This window comes from Xiphophorus maculatus, chromosome 17 (genome assembly GCF_002775205.1).
Source record: "Xiphophorus maculatus strain JP 163 A chromosome 17, X_maculatus-5.0-male, whole genome shotgun sequence".
Taxonomy (NCBI): domain Eukaryota; kingdom Metazoa; phylum Chordata; class Actinopteri; order Cyprinodontiformes; family Poeciliidae; genus Xiphophorus; species Xiphophorus maculatus.
The window spans coordinates 2,038,680-2,055,128 of NC_036459.1; positions in this window are offsets into that span (position 1 = coordinate 2,038,680).

Here is a 16,449-nt window from a genome sequence, read left to right on the forward strand (position 1 = left end):
GCATTCTCACCGCAAAAATACTAAATCCTACCAAGTATGTTTTATAGTTCCTGGTGAAAATATGTGAAATGAGAGTAAACTAATTTACAGTTAACTTTTCAGCTTGTTTTAATGCCTTAATATTAGTTTTTAAAAGTTCTAGATTGTTTCATTTAACATGATTTTATTTCCATGTTTTCAGTGAAATAATCTGCTAATTTCTGATGAATATTAAGGAAAAATTGAATTAAAACATCTGAAAAGTTCCTCTTAGGTTCATTAAGATAACTTCAAATACATTTTATGTTTTTGCATTGAGGCTTTATTTTGTAAAAATATGTTAAAAACTCATTTATGACATCACAGTCTGCTCAGTTAAAATCCAGGGTGTTCAACATGCGGCTCGGGGGCCATTTGCTGCTCTTTCCCCAAACTTCAGTTGAAGAATAGATCAAATTTATCTGCACTAGTTTATGGAGCTGGATGTTTTCTTAAAGAATGTATTTATCTTTTATTTGATTCCTTTTACAGAATCAAAACATTCTGTAAATGGAGCCAGTTAGGAAGTGAAAACATTTATGCGTTTATTTTAATAAGGCAAAGGTTTTTAATGATTCCAGACTGCAGTGACTTACAAAGAACTTTTCTCCAAACATCAGACTGATTTGTTCATTTTATTAAAAATATTTATGGTTATTAAAGATGTTAAAATGTCCCACCGGTTTGGATCAAGAGCCCCGACCAGAACAGCTACAGGAAATAAACAACTTCTTGGACTTCAACACCCACAACTGTTTACAAATGATAAATGATAAATATGAAAGCAAACTGCAACAAACAACAAAATAAAATCTGCTGTTGGTCTGGATCTATGGAAGACTTTACCTGCCAGAACTGAGAAATAAATTATGGCATGATTTCTTGTTATAATGACAGTTTCTAGACAAAACATCAAAACCTTCTTATTATAATGAGACACAAAACTTGTTATGAGAAACTGAAGTAATATTTGGTTTTGAGATGAAAATTTGCTCCTCTGACGGATCATGACGTCACTCGCTCCTTCTCAGGCTGTTTCCTCTAAATCCAGAGGTGTTGCCGTTTAACTGCTGCGACTTTTATTATTTCAAACACAAAAGATATTTAGTTTTTAGTTAGATATGAATGGATAGCTATAAGGAGCTTTTTAAATTTCATTTAACGAGATTCTGCTCCTGGATTTATTTCTGACTTCTGGCAGTTAAGCTGTCCTGCTGTGGAAACACTGAAAAACTGTGAAATTAGTTTTTAATTTATTTAATTAGAAGCAAAAACTGAATTTCTCCGGATTGCTGTGAGACTGGTGCTTTCGGCTGTTGCATAAAGTTTGTGCACCCTCATCGTAACAGAGGTGTGAATACTTTTCTGAATGCAACATTCTGTCCTGTGATTTCAGGTGAATTTATATGATTTAAATATTGATATATGGCGTCATCATGATGTTAATAATAAGGCGGGTCAGTTGCGGATCCTCAGATGTCACCTCCACTCCAGGTACAACAGGAGGAAGAGGAGGAGGAAGAGCGTGTCATAAAATGCAAATGCAGCACCGCGTCCGTTTTTTACAAATTAAATGTCAAGACATAAAAAATTGTCAGTTTCCTTTTGCCGCCAGAAGGATGACAAATCCATATTCTCCTTTAAATAAAGCTCTTATTGCAGCTCAGGGTAATCATGGCAGAACAAAGCGCCGTGATTAACGATAGCAATTTATTGTATCTGGCGGCCGGCGAGGCCTCGGCTGCACAGAGACATCACGGTTATCATAATTCATATCGTAAATAACAGGTCCCAGCCAATCACAGCGAGCCGCCGATGTCATCCCAAATAACCTTTGATAACAATTACCATAGCAGGCAGAACAAACCCGGAGTCACAATGTTATCTTATCCCCATTCTCTGCTTGTAGAATACAACACTATTACCATATAGATTAGACTATTTATAATAGTGCGTGTCACCGCGCTGTGCGTGTGAAGGTGCGGCGCGGAGACGAGAGGACACCGCCGGACCACGCTCCGCCTTTATGAGCCTCTCAGCGTCACAATGGAGGCAGAGCGCTGGGAACACTGGGAGCACTGGGAACACTGGAGGAGATGTTAGCCGCGCTGATAAGGGGGGCGGATCTTGCTAAGCTGTTGTTCCTCCATGTTTCATCAGCTGATAGAAATTTTTCAGATGAAGAGCAGTGATACGAGGAAGCTTCTTCCCCCTCCCCAACGCGTTGCTAGCCCACCCTGTGAGGCTTCCCACCCACCATGAACGGCTCCTTTAAACATCCAGCCTGTCTGAGGCGCTGAAACCAGAAGCTAACACCACCGAGGAACATCTTCACCGTTCATTTTCCACACGCTCACTCAGACCACACAGCGACTAAAATTAAGCTAGCAGGTGTCTAATGTGGACTGACTGACAGACAACAGAGGATATTTGTATCAAACAAGCTCTTCCTCCAGCTGCTTCGATGCAACTCCAGTCCGTCTGCCTGGAAAGTCCGCTTCATTTGGGGAGACGTGAACCAAAACCGCTAACGCTAGTCTCCCTCCAAACCTCAGTCTAGGTTTGGTTGAAGTGAACTCTGGTTCCGTTTGAATGCATATCTGAACGCCAAGCGGACCGGAGACCGCTCCAAAAGCAGGAAGTATTCTGGGTAAATACAACCAAAGCTAGCATGCTAGCCTAGTGCTAGCAGCAGAAATGGCTCCTGGTCGTCAGCCACAGACTAAAGAGAAATCTTCCAACACTAAAATCCTCCATCTTGTTTCCATCTGGTGAAGAAGGAAGTTGCTCTCAGTGTCTTCAGAGGTTTTTGTGTCGTTTCCTTCAGTGGTTCTTGGTGCAGCGCCCCCACAGGCCAGGAGGGGAACAGGTTGGTTTGGGTCAGAACCACAGCAGCTGGAGGTGGAACAGATGTTCTGGTTCCAGTAGAACCGGGTCGACCGGACCATCAGGAGGAGAATCAGGAGGTTTAGAAACCTAAACTACCAGCTGGTTTCTCCAGGTTTACCTCTTCATGCTGCAGGATAATTCAACCCCTTCTGCTGTTAAACATTTAAAGTTACAATCCTGTGTGGTGTTCCTCAGGGCTTTGTCTTTGCTCCTCTTTAGTTTATTATCTGTCTTCTTTTTCTAGGTTTCCTTTGTAAACAAACATTAAATATTTCTTCATGCAGTGATGACACTCGGCTCTGTCCATAAAGTTTGTCTGAAATACTGCGCTGTCCTTCCCACACCTGTTGCTGCACGTTTCCTATCAGCTGGCTGAAAGATTGCTCCTACTTTTCCCTTCTTACAGGAAATACAAGTTTAGATGTTTGGTAATATTTCTGCTTGCACAAAGAATAGAAAGAGATGTAAAAACTGCTCCAGGCATCATGTTAAATATATATTTATGCAATGGTCTTTATTGTTTACATTTGATGTCACCAGCTATTTTCAATTTGATCTGATATTGTTGAGATATCCTGGTTCATAATTTATAGTTTCCAATAAATCTGAAGACTGAAGATGGTTTAATATGTCAGATTATTTTCCTGCATAAAAGCTGCAGGATTTTGCTCTAGATCAACAGACAGCTGCTGATGTGTTTATAAAAATGTTTCAAAATTATATTTTAGTGTTAATTAAGAACATGGCTTTAATATTAATTAGAGTTTTGACCAAACAGAGGAGGAAGAACAGCAGATTGATCTCCTTGAAATAAACATTTGAACAGAGGATCAGTGAGGTGGATTAGATGAAGAGTCACACAGGAAACCGTTGAAGCAGCAGCATCAGCTGCAGCAGCATCAGCAGCTGCAGCAGCAGCAGCAGCAGCAGCAGCAGCAGCTGCAGCAGCAGCAGCAGCAGCAGCAGCAGCAGCAGCAGCAGCAGCAGCAGCAGCGCTGCCTGGCATGGCTGTCCCTGTGTGGGCTACAGCAGCTAATCGCTCCTGACAGGATCTTTAGTTATAAAAAGATTCTGTCAGTGCTGCGTGCTTCAGGTCGCTCAGGTGGAAAACCTGCAGTTGCTTCTGCACGGATCCAAATCGCTCTGACAAATCATGGCGGCGGAGAAAGAGCGGCGTCCTACCTGTGCTGAGGTAAACACGCCTGCAGGACGGCAGCTCCAGCTGCAGGAGGCTCAGCAGCAGATGGTTACAAACCGCCAGATGTTTCAGCAGCTCAACGGGGAAAATGTTCGAATTCAAGCTGCTGGGACTCTGACTGGAACATTAATGGTCTTACTGGTTTTCATGTAACAAAGAACTTAGAGGTTAGTTTGAGGAATTCACACAATTCAGGAGCAGCAATTTACATGATAAAGCTGAAATTTACAAAAATTACTTTCTAGAACTTGCATGTTATCATCTTCATCATCTGGAAGTTGTAGATTATTTTTCAGGATCTTTTTTTAACATTTATTTGGTTCCTTCGTCAGGTTTCTCCTGGACGATCTTTACTGCTCACTTCCAGAACTTACAGCGCATTTCTGGGATGTGATGAAAAGAAGTTTTGGGCAGAAACACAGAAACGTTTTGCAGATTGAAGTTTGTCTTTCTGTTGTTTTTTATTCAACCTGACAGAAATGAGTTAAAATACAGAATCAGGCAACGTTTTCTGATGAAACCCAGAAACAGTCTCACCTTGGCTTTGCTGTGAAAAACGATAAAGTGCTATCTGATAATAAAATCTATATTTGGATGAACCATTCAAATCATTTTTTAAAAGTCTCTGTGTTTGTATAATTTATAGTTTTATTTTTGGTTAATTTGAGGATTAAGTGTGTTTCTAGATTGATTTTCTGTATTTGAGGTATTTTCAGTCACACCTGCTCCTTGTTTCCTAATCAGCTCACCTGCATCCAGGTGATCGTCAGGCCTTCAGGTTATAAGCAGAACCGGTTCTGTGGGTCGGGTTTCTTTCTGCTCAACCTGTTCAGTTACGTTTCATAAATGAATCTGGTTTATTAAATCAGGATGATGCCAAACAGCCACCAAGCACTTTGAGATGAGAATAAAATAAAACCATCTCTCTAAAAATATACTTTAAGTCATGAAACCTTTTTTATAAAACATCAAAAAAACAAACAGTTTTACACTGAAACTAAGAAGCTCTGATGTTTCCCTGCTGGTCAGAGATGATTGGAAAGTTTCTGGAAATCAATCAGAAGATACAGAAGCTGATTCCCTTCAGAAATCCTGCTTTCTCTCAGCACTTCATCTCCTCTCTTAGATGGGATTCACAAAGTGAATTTTCTCCCCCGTTCCTCTAAATCTTTTGATCACTTTAATTTTTTGCTACGCTGCTTCATCGGTGTCCTGGGAAAGAGAAAAGGAGGAAGAGGAGAAGCCAAAGGGTGAGAGAGGGGAAGCCAGGCTGGTTAGAAGTGAGAAAAGCTGGAGGAGGAAAGCAGGCGAGTGGTATGGAGTTAAGGCTTTATCAGCGCCCTGAGGTACGCGGGCCGCTGCTGAATCCAGAGAGATTAGGGGAAAATGCAGCACATGGCAGTAAGGGGCTTACGCCACAGCTTGTATTAGTTCAGGTGAAAAGAGTATTGCTTTTACATAAAACTGGACAAATCCAGCCACAAAGCGCTTCCCGTCCGACCACAATGGGGTTCCTATCTGCGGACCTCACCTCGGCCCCGGGGCCCGGCGCCGCGCCGCCGGAGCAGGTGTAGCGACGGCGAGGAGGAGGAGAAACAGAGAGGATCATGGGAGGAGGAGCTGACTGGGGCTGGAGGTCGGAGGTCGGTACTGGTTCCACTGGGTCAGGAACCGTCTCAGAGTTTATTAAACTGGCCAACAGTAAAAACATTCTGGAATTTATGAGATCAGATTCAAACATCAACATCTGGAAAATATTCACCTAAAACCTCCAGATGTGAAGAAAAGTTTTCTAGTTGAGGAAAAAGTTCAGACGATGTGACCAGAAACGCTCCGATACGATATCAATATCGGTATCAATATCGGTCCTGAACAAAGTTCTACAACAGATATCTGCGACACTGATCTATTCAGTGTAACTCTACGCTCTTCATGATTTATTATTTATTTTACATTTTATTTAGGATTCCTAATTTCACTTTCTGAACCATTTGCTGAAGAAGATTTGCTGCAGTTCCATTTTTTTCTGTTTCAGTTTCTTTGTTTGTTTTTATTCTAATCCTAATTTTAATCTGAACAGATTAAAGTGAAGTTATTGGTGTATTGCAGTTATGCGGTTAGCAAAGAAATTCATAAGTTAGTATATTTAAACAAAACAAACATTTGAATTCAGCCGATAATAAACATCAGATATCAGAAAAATGAATCGATTAATTTCCAAATGCAATTTTATTTATCAAGCACTTTAAACAAAACTGTTTCTCAAAGTGCTGAAGAGCAAAACTATTAAAATAATCAAACCGACACAACGCGTCAAAGAGAAAATATTTAAGAAAAGATTTAAAGTGAATCTGCCTGAAATCTCTTGATCACCTTGGAAACAACCAGAACAAAGACCAACGACCACGAAGGCGCTGAAATCGAATAAAAGAAGTTCTTTCATGTTTGTCCCACATCACTTCAATCAGATCAAGGTCTGGGCTTTGACTAGACCAAGGACTTTCCCTTTCTGAATTCTCCACTGGTTCTTGGTGGGTTTACTGGGATGTTCTGGGTCTCGGCCCGTTTTCCAGTTCTGCTTCACTTTGCCATTATTTCTCACATATGGTCTCACACTTTTGTTAATAAAAATTAAACGTTTTAGAGTGGCCTAGTCAAAGTCTGGACTAAAATTTACTTTAAATCACTTCAGTAAAGCAGAGCAGGTCAAAGGTCATCCTCAGATGTTAACATCAGAACCACTTGATCCTGATCCGTTTGGATCCTGATCCGTTTGGATCATTTCCTTTGTTTCATCGTTTAAATCAGCTCTTTGGTTTCTCATCTAAATGTTTTAAAACTTTAGTTTGTGTGAAACTGAACTTGGAGACATTTTGAAGAGAAGCTAACGCAGCTAAATGCTTCTCTTTGGAGTTTCCCGTTACTTTAATTAGGCCTTTTTGATCTGTTCTGTGTTGTACGGGGAAATCACGGTTTAGGTGAGTTTATCTGGCAGTGAGCCTCAGCAGCAGCGCGTTATTCTGTCAGCAGCTCCAGAACCTCTCTGTCCTCCTCATTGTTGGCAGAACAATGGCCTCAAAAAGCCAAGTTGGTCCCAAAAAAAGAGAGAGGTCCCGTATCTTCAGCGCCGCTTAACATCAATTTACGACACGATTAATCAATTTGGAGGCGCTGCCTCTCCACACGGCGTCTCGTCATTAAATAAAGGCGGTTCATCTGCTGAATGAGCCGGGCTCATCGCGATACGGCGCAGGTTAAGGAGGAGGCGCATGTTTAGGATGGCGCTGCCTCTTAGCGCCTGATTAGCATAAGCTGATAGCGCTATCAGGAGCGTGCCATTGTGGTGACCCTGAAGCTGCCTCCCCACCCCCCATCCTGCACCACAGCACCCATCCTACCCCAACACCCCCCACCACCCACTTCCTCTGAGGAGTCTTATCTGGGATGTACAGGGGCCTCCTGGGGAGAGGATGGAGGGAGGGGGCAGAGGTGGTGTGTGTGTGTGTGTGTGTGTGTGTGTGTGTGTGTGTGTGTGTGTGTGTGTGTGTGTGTGTGTGTGTGTGTGTGTGGTGATCCCATTGTTGAACGTTGTGTCTTTGAGTGTGTCCTCTAATGTCTCTACGCCTTTTGAATGATAATGTTTGATGCTAAACTTCAGGAAGACTTTTAAAGAAAAGACTTTGGATCAACTGGTCGAATATTTAAAAACATTTTTGCAGAACTTTAAGTTCAAGTCCAGTTTATTGAAACTTGGCAGAACAGAGAACTTTACATCATAACAGCACAAATAAAAAACCCATTTTTAAGGTTAAACACTGTCAGCTGGGGAAAAACTACATGTAACATATTTTTTCTTTCATGGTTACATTTTGTTGTTGATTTTACAGTTAAAAATTGTTTGACTGTAAAATTTAAAAACTACATATTTCCCAAAACAACAAATATAAAATGTACAAATTATTGTGTTTAAATTTTTCACGGTAACGTCAATCAAAATGTAAATTTTTATAGATTTTACTGTTTTTTTTACAGTTTTATTTACAGTGTAACCAATTATGAAACAAACTAACATTAAATTTAGAGAAATGAGCAAAAGACCAATCAGATACATTGATCCATGTTTGATTTGACTCTGACCTTTGTTTTGAAGACACTCAGGGTTTCGGCTGGTTTTCAGTTTTCTGGAAGTTTGTTCCAGATCTGTGGTACATAGAAGCTGAATTCTGGAATCCAGAACCAGAGCCAGAATTAAAAATAATTTCATCCATTTGTCATATCTGTCCCAACTATTTTTTGTCCCACTTGACCTTTGACCTTTAGACTTTGGGTCAAGATTTGTTTCCTGTCTTGCCATGTCTGGTAGCAGGTGGGAAGATGAACCGGGTCAGAACTTACAGAAGTAACTTAGTGGAGGATTGTTTCAGTGTTGATGTGATGATCAGAGAAACAAAACCATTTCAACACGTTTTCTGTTTTCTCCCAGTTCACCCAGTTTACCCAGTAAACTCGTCGTGTGTTTTATTTCCATCGATCTCGTTGCTTCCTGAACGTCTGACGTTCCTTAGCGTTCCGTCAGTGGAACCACCGTTATTGTTTCATTAGTTTATTCAACTGGATTAATATGTAAAAAAGACCCAATCGTAAATGAAGCGGTTCTAGTCTAAAAGCATGGTGGTGGCAGCATCATGCTGTGGGGATTTCTCACTGCTGGGATCGATGCATAAAGAGGATGGAATGAAAAAGAAGAAGGAATATCTGGACTGAAAGTTGAACCCAGAATCCAGCAGTGCTGCTGCAGAACAGAGAATTTCTTGCTAAATTATCAATAATTTCCGTTTTAATCTGAAACATTTTCTGAGCTCAGGTGTAACGTTTGACCGTTGAAGTCAAAGGTTTGAGGGAAACCTCCAAATGAAGCAGGTTTTCTCCAGATTTGTTCCTGCCTGTATCTTCATCACTCCTACGTTACCTCGCTGTGACCCAAAGGATGATGAAACCAGCGAGCGGCTCGGAAACCAGAACATTTCATGAAGGTTTGCGATTTCCATGGAGGTTAGGAGCTTAGCACTATTCAGATCAGTTTACCATTATGATGCAAATGATAACGGTGCGTCTGCCTGCCGCCTCTCCCTCTCCTCATCCATGGCACACCTACATATAGAACATGAGGAGATGGACCCGGCGCCGCTGATCCCTTTGTTGAGCTGATTGGATCTGAGCTGATCACATGTTTACCCTCAGCTCTATCTCTCTGAGAAACCGTCGTCACGGCTAGTGGAGAGTAACGTTTGCCTCTTTGTGATTTTCCTTTCTTCTGCAGACGGCCACGCTCACACGCTCTTTATGTATATATGCTAATAGGCTGGCTAACACGGTTTCACACTGTTTGTTTCTGAAAATGATGCAACTTGCCAGACATCCTTTTTTGCTTTTTTTTTGCTGATGTTCTCGTTTTTTTCCCTCTCCTCCCTTTTCAGGGCGGGCATTTTGGAAAGAGCGAATGAGAGCGAAGTGGTGAACGAGCGGGGTGGAGAGGAAATCCACAAAGGTTTGGTAATAAATGCACAGGCGACAATAACAACAAAAACATTAAAGGGAGAAAAGACGTGTTTCTGTGTTAAACAATTAGTGCTGCAGCATTAGAGCTGATCAGGAGGAGACAAAAGCTCGGCAGCAGCAGGGGTTTACCCCAAACACAAAGACGGAGCTCAGCAGCTCAACGGCTCTGTACCACCGCACCTCTGCTCAGGAACGTCTGGATGCTCAGGAACGTCTGGATGCTCAGGAACATCTGGATGCTCAGGAACGTCTGGATGCTCAGGAACATCTGGATGCTCAGGAACATCTGGATGCTCAGGAACATCTGGATGCTCAGGAACATCTGGATGCTCAGGTGTCCACATCTCCATCCAGGAAAAAACAGAAATCATAAAGTTAACATGAACAAAAACAGCAGATAATGCAGAATTGGAGAGTAGTAGGAGAAAGTAGCAGAGTCAGGAGGAATTATTCCTTCTCCAGCTGCTGGCGCTAGGCTAGCACGTTAGCTTTGGTTGCATTTACCCAGAATACCCTGCGCTGTAGTCCACTTCCTGCTTTTGGAGCGGTCTCCGGTCCGTTTGACATTCACATTCGAACTGAACCAGAATTCACTTGAACCAAACTCAGACCAAAGTTCCTCATTTTTAGCTTGTTTCCACATTCACTCCTGTGTTTGTTGGACCTTCTAGACTAGAAAGTTGGATTAAATGAAACTGGAGTTGGATTAAAGTGGACCAAACAGGACTGGTGTGAATGAACCCCAGTCTGCAGGGAAACATCTTTAACTTTGGTATTTTTCTTCACCATGATTTGACTAAAGTTTGGTTCTAATGTTGCCTGATCTGTAAAAGTTGCTTTTTAAATTTTCCTCTGACACATTCCCCTCCGTTCCTGAGCAGCCGGTGTTACGTTGCAGTAGAAAACAGTTTTTCTGCAGGTTGGGCTCCTGTTTCTCAGTGAAGATCTCCTCATTCAACAATGGCTCCAAATCAGAGCAAAATTAAAGGAAGTTGTTTCTAAATCTGCAGCCTGTGTGGTCACTCTCTCATTTCACCATGAATGTGCCTCAGACGGTGTGGGTGTGTGTGAGGAACCCCCTCCAGTGGCGTCTACTCTGTACATCCGACTCAATGGCTCCAGTGTGTGTGTGGGCGTGTGTGTGTGTGTGTGTGTGTGTGTGTGTGTGTGTGTGTGTGTGTGTGTGTGTGTGTGTGTGTGACTGTGGCACTTAACCCTGTGACCGGTGGTGGAATGAGCTCCACAGTAACCATTCGCCCTCTCCCACCCGGCGCTGCACCACCTCGGTGTGTGTTACCACCCCAGGAGAGGCCAACAAGCTCACACACACACACACACACACACACACACACACACACACACACACACACACACACACACACAAGCCGTCTCCATGTCGTTGGAGGCCGAGGTGGTGATGGCGTAGCGCCTCATGTTTAGACTCTGAGTCTTTGTTCGTCCCTGATGGGCGCCTCCTCTACCTGCATATGAGGGAGGAAGTCTCTGCTGTTTCCACTTTAAAGTCAGGAAGTGTTTGATTCCCTCTGTTTCCTCGGCTACTAAAAGCTCATTTCATCTTTTCCCAGCAAACCACCGATTCACAAAACACTATTATTCCCTCTTTCTGATGCTGCTTGGATCACGCTGCTGCGGCGTCTGTTGCCCGGACCGGGCGCCACGCAACAGAAACACCTGCTGACGCCTTCAGTCTGGGGCGGAGGAAACATGACCGCCATGTGGGTTCACTGCACCGTTTCTCTCAAAGGAAGTCCTCTCTTTGATTAACTGCTTCCAATTTAAACATTTCTGTCCCTAACCCATGAATTCATCCAAAAGTCTTTATGTTCTGCTTGAGTTTTTCTTTATCTTTCTGTCTTTCTGGATAATTCAAATAATTCTCCATAATCTTTCTAATCGCCTGCTTCCAAATATAAAATGTGCGTAAATCTGATTTTACAAGGAGTAAAATCTGGGAAAGTTTAAACTGTTTTTATCATTTCTGATATTTATTCTGATATTTAATCTTGAAGCCATATCAGTGATGTACATTTGAAATGAACCAAAGAATTATTCAGATGCCAAATTTGGAAAAAGGAAACTTTTTTATTTTGGCATGGGAAGCCACCTTGAACAAAAATAGATTTAAAGTGTTGCTAATTTTGACAGAATCATTTCATTTTACTTACAAAATGCCAACCGGAACCTTAGTGTTGTGTTTCTGGTTTCTTCTCTGAAATCACTGGGACTCGTTTCTGCTTCAAACAATCTGATTGGAAAACTGTTGTGTTGAAGTTGTGCTCGGTAATATTTAGTGTTTCTGCTGAGTCATTATGCAGCGTTCTGTTAACGACCTGCGGATTTTAACAAGACAACACCAAAACATGCAGGATAGAACTGATGGACTTGGTTCTGATGTGAAACGGACCATCAGATGCATCCATCCATGCAGGTCCAGAGTTTCTCCTTCCACTAACAAAGTGAGGTCGGCCGGGGGCGGAGCTAACCTCCTGAGGTCGCAGGGTTGACACCCGGCGGGCAGACGGCCTCCTCACACCACAACATCTCTCCTCCAGGGTGGCTGCTTGTCTGCTGCTGCAGGTCAAAGGTCAGCCAGCCACGAGAGCTCAGGAGGGGACGGCTGGTTGAGAGAAAACGATACGTTTAAAGGTTTCGAGGCGGAGAACCGGATAGAAACGGATCATTTTAACACATTAATAACCAGCAGAGGGTTTGAATGGCAGCCCAGCAGAGAACTCAGGATGTGGAGGATTTGACTAGACCAGAAGTTAGAAACAGTCATATTGAACCTGAAGCTAAATTAGTTTGTTTTTACTGGAGCTCCAACTAACAATAAATCTAATTTTATATGTTATGAATAGATTAAAAATACAAATAAACAATTGTTCCTTTTCTGAAAAAGAAAATTAATATTTTCTCACCTAAAATGCAACAACAACATTCCTTTAGGGAACCGTTGATGAATCTGCAGCTGAAAATCCTTCTGACATCAACACCATGTTACAGAACTGATCTGGGATTATTTCTGGGATTAACAGATTAATAATTGGACAGAAAAAGGTTCTAAATGGGAGATTTTTCAACTCAGTATCTGAACCAGGTGAAGCTCAAACTGCCACCAGAGGAGATTTTATTATCTTAAATGTTTTGTTGCCTCTTTATTTATCCAGGTTCTTGTTTACAGAATAAACCTGGTTTGATAAAAAAAAGCAATTAATAAACAGCTAAATGTTCCTGTTTTCTCTATTTCTGCTCTGAATGAAGCCAGAGCCAGAAAATGAGTCTCTCTGCTCCAGTTAAAGATTATTACGCTGTTATTGAATTGTCTGTTTCTATTAGGCCGAGGTTAAAGTTCATGAAGCTGGACCTTTGACTTTACCTGCACAAACTCAGCATAGAACAACACTAACGCTCAGAAATGCTCCGTCTAAATTAGCTCAAAGACGCAGTAAACAGTTGATCTTCAGATGTAAACAGCCTCTGTGTTTTTGTCTCCTGGGTGATGAAATCATGAGCTAAAAATGTTAAACCGCAGCAGGAATGTGTCCAATCGCTGCAACAAAGCGACACAGAGAGCCTGAAATGGGCTACCTACAGTGTGACGCCGCTGCCACTGTACACATCCACGGACACCCCTGGGACAGACGTGTGAAAAGCTTTAACATAAATGTTTCTTTTGTTACAGTTGCATAATCTCACACTTGAATTTTAGAAAAATAAAACCAGCCATTACACTGAATTTATTCAGTTTGAGGTTCAGGAGAAATGGTTGTTTTGGACCAAATTTAACACGTTGAATCCTAAAGTCATCTTTTATTCCTTCAGAATAATCTCAACATAAAAATGAGAAAATACTGCCATCATTTTATGTCATTTATTAGCATTTAGCTGCACAAAACTTCAGGCAGATGCACCAACTAACAGCTTGATGGATATGTCATGTTGTGGCTGAAATCCTATTTTCTGTTCCTCAAACTGTTTTATGATTAAAACATTTTAAATAAATTCAACAGAGGAAATGGAAACAGACAAAAAAAGAAAATTTAAATTTGCTCTGGAAAATGGCAAAACAGCTTCACACTCTTCCAGATTTTAAAGATTTCAGATGCAGGCAGACAGTAAAAGTGATGGATTAGTGAAGAAACCGAGCTCTGAGGAAAAACACGTCTGAGTTTTTGAGACGTTTTATTTTTCATTTCTGATTGATTCATAAATCAAAATGAAATCAGAGAAACAAACTGGTGAAATATTCCATGAATGAGAGAAAAGAGCAGCGAAAGTCTGAAGAAAAACTTTGATAAACCTTCAAACAGTGAAAATCTGAACAAAATGTTTGTTGTTTCAGGTTTCAGGAGGAAAACCAGCAGCTTTGAATCTGGTTAAAGTAAAACCCAGTCTGACTCTGAAACTGGACCATTTGGACCAGAACATGTTTGGAACAAACTAAATACTTCTGGAGGCACGGCGGTGGAGGTGTCATGGTTTGGGATGTTCAGTAGCGTTTATCAGAGGGAGCTTGAGGAAATCCTGCAACACGACAACACAGCAGGAACTATCTGGGGCCTAGTCAAAGCCCAGCCCTGGATCTCAGTCGGTGCCGACTGTCCAAACTTTCACTCCGTTTGTTAAATGTTCTGTTTTTATGCAGAATAAATCCAGATTTGAGTTTTTCCTCAAAGATCTCAGAATATTTTCATCTGGAAACCAGAAAGTTTGTTCAACCAATCAGGTTTATTCCTGTAAGTCGTTTCAATAAGGAGGCACTTCAAAGTGTTTACAGCATGAAACATAAACACAACATACAGTCAACAATAGCAATAACAGTTTGTTGATCATATTTACTGATGATTACAATCATCAATAAACATGAAATATGACGATTAATATTCCATTTATGTTGACTTTGAAACCCGAAACCCAGAAATCAGATTGATTGGGACACAAACCAAAACCTGCAGAACCAGATTAACCTACATTCTGACATTTTCGGCTTTATTTCCCATGTTTCTCCAATATGGGCCGATCCGGCTCCCTGGTTCTGTCCAGAGGAAGCAGAAGTTGCTCTGATGTCTCCTGGTGATGAAAAGCCGCCGCCTGCCTGGCAGAGATGTTAACTTTGATCTCACTATTAATTCTCCATGAACAGCTAATAAAGCATAATCTCTGAGTATCTGCGCTCAGCGCCGGCGGCTCCCAAAGCCTTCAGCAGCTCTGACTGACACTTCCTGGCTGGCGGCTCAATCCGACTCCAGATAAAACAATCCAGCTTCAGGAGTTCGAATCACACGGAGGATGAGTGGCACATGCCTCTGGCTTCATCTGCAGCTGTAAGTCGATTCCCTGACATCCGTGAAGCGGATCCAACAAGAAAGAAAGGAAAGTTCGACCCGGATTTAGTTTTTGTCAGCAGAAAGTTGTTTTACTGGGGAAACGATAAACTGGAGAAGGAAGTTGGTCCAGTTCGCTTCTGGATTTAAGACAAAACAAACAAACTGGGACTGTAACTGGTTCTGATCGACCCAAACCATTCAGACAATCAGACGTCTTCATTCAGACATCTGCTCACTTTTCAAACACATTTAGTCAGCAGACACCGACCTCTCTTCCGTCTTATTGATTGCCACATTATGCTACAGATGAAAATATGATTTCTAATCAAAACCTGGATCAGATTTAAGAGACCAATGCAGAACATCCATGAGTTTCTGAAATCCCCAAATTCATTTCTAACAAGTTGGGAGTTTTTCCTTCCACCCAACTTTCCACCACTAACCTAGCAGCCAGCTCTCTGAGCTGAAACATTCTGTGGCTTTTCCTCCTTCACTTCTGTTTTAAAATCAGTTTGTATCATTCTGAGTTTGCCTTATTTATGTTTCGCTCTAGTTGTGATAAATATAATTAAATATGAACTTTATTTTCTGAAATGAAGGATGGAAAATATTGAAAATATTTTAATATTATTCCAGTTTAATTCATATAAACCTATACAGGAACTTTATTTATGGTGATACATTTCTAATCATGATAAGAATTTAGATTTATTGTTGTCATAATAAATTTAAATTAATGAAGTTTAAAACAAAACAAAACTGTTTTGTTAATTTTACTATTTTTTTCACCGTCTGTTTTTCTCATTGAGAGTATCGGTAAATATCAATAACTTATGATCAATACTGTGAGCAGTCTAGTGATAAATATGAGTTTATGTAACTGTGTTTTTCAAGAGCAGTGTTTGTTTTTGAGTCTCAAAAAGTTACTTTAAAAATAAGTAATAAATTCCTCTTCTAATCCTTTTTTATTATCACAATAGAACTAACCCAGAATTTCTCTTTATTTTTGTTTTGCTTCATATTTGTGACCTGAATTAGTTTTATTAATTCTCAGTACTTTACTCCAGTTTGTCTAAACTCTCCGCTCCTGGCTTCTCTTTTCCTTTTCATACTTTTACCTTTAATGTCCTGATGTGATCAGAAACGGAGTCGGATCAGATCAGAGCAGCGGAGGCCAGACGGCAGCAGTTTGCTGCTGCGCCATCGATAAGGAATGTTTTCCACATGACTTTCTCTGATTGTGGAAACATTTCCTCTCATCTCCATGTTTGCTGCATGTGGAGCAGAAACCTTCAAAAAGCAGCAATCAGGAAGGACTGAGTGATGAAGAGAGCGGCTCCAGAGCAGGGGTCAAAAGGTCGTGAGCTCTGAAGCTGATTGGAGGAAACGCAGCACAAACATGACGCAGTTTGAGGAAGAGGAGCAGAAGAGGCTCAC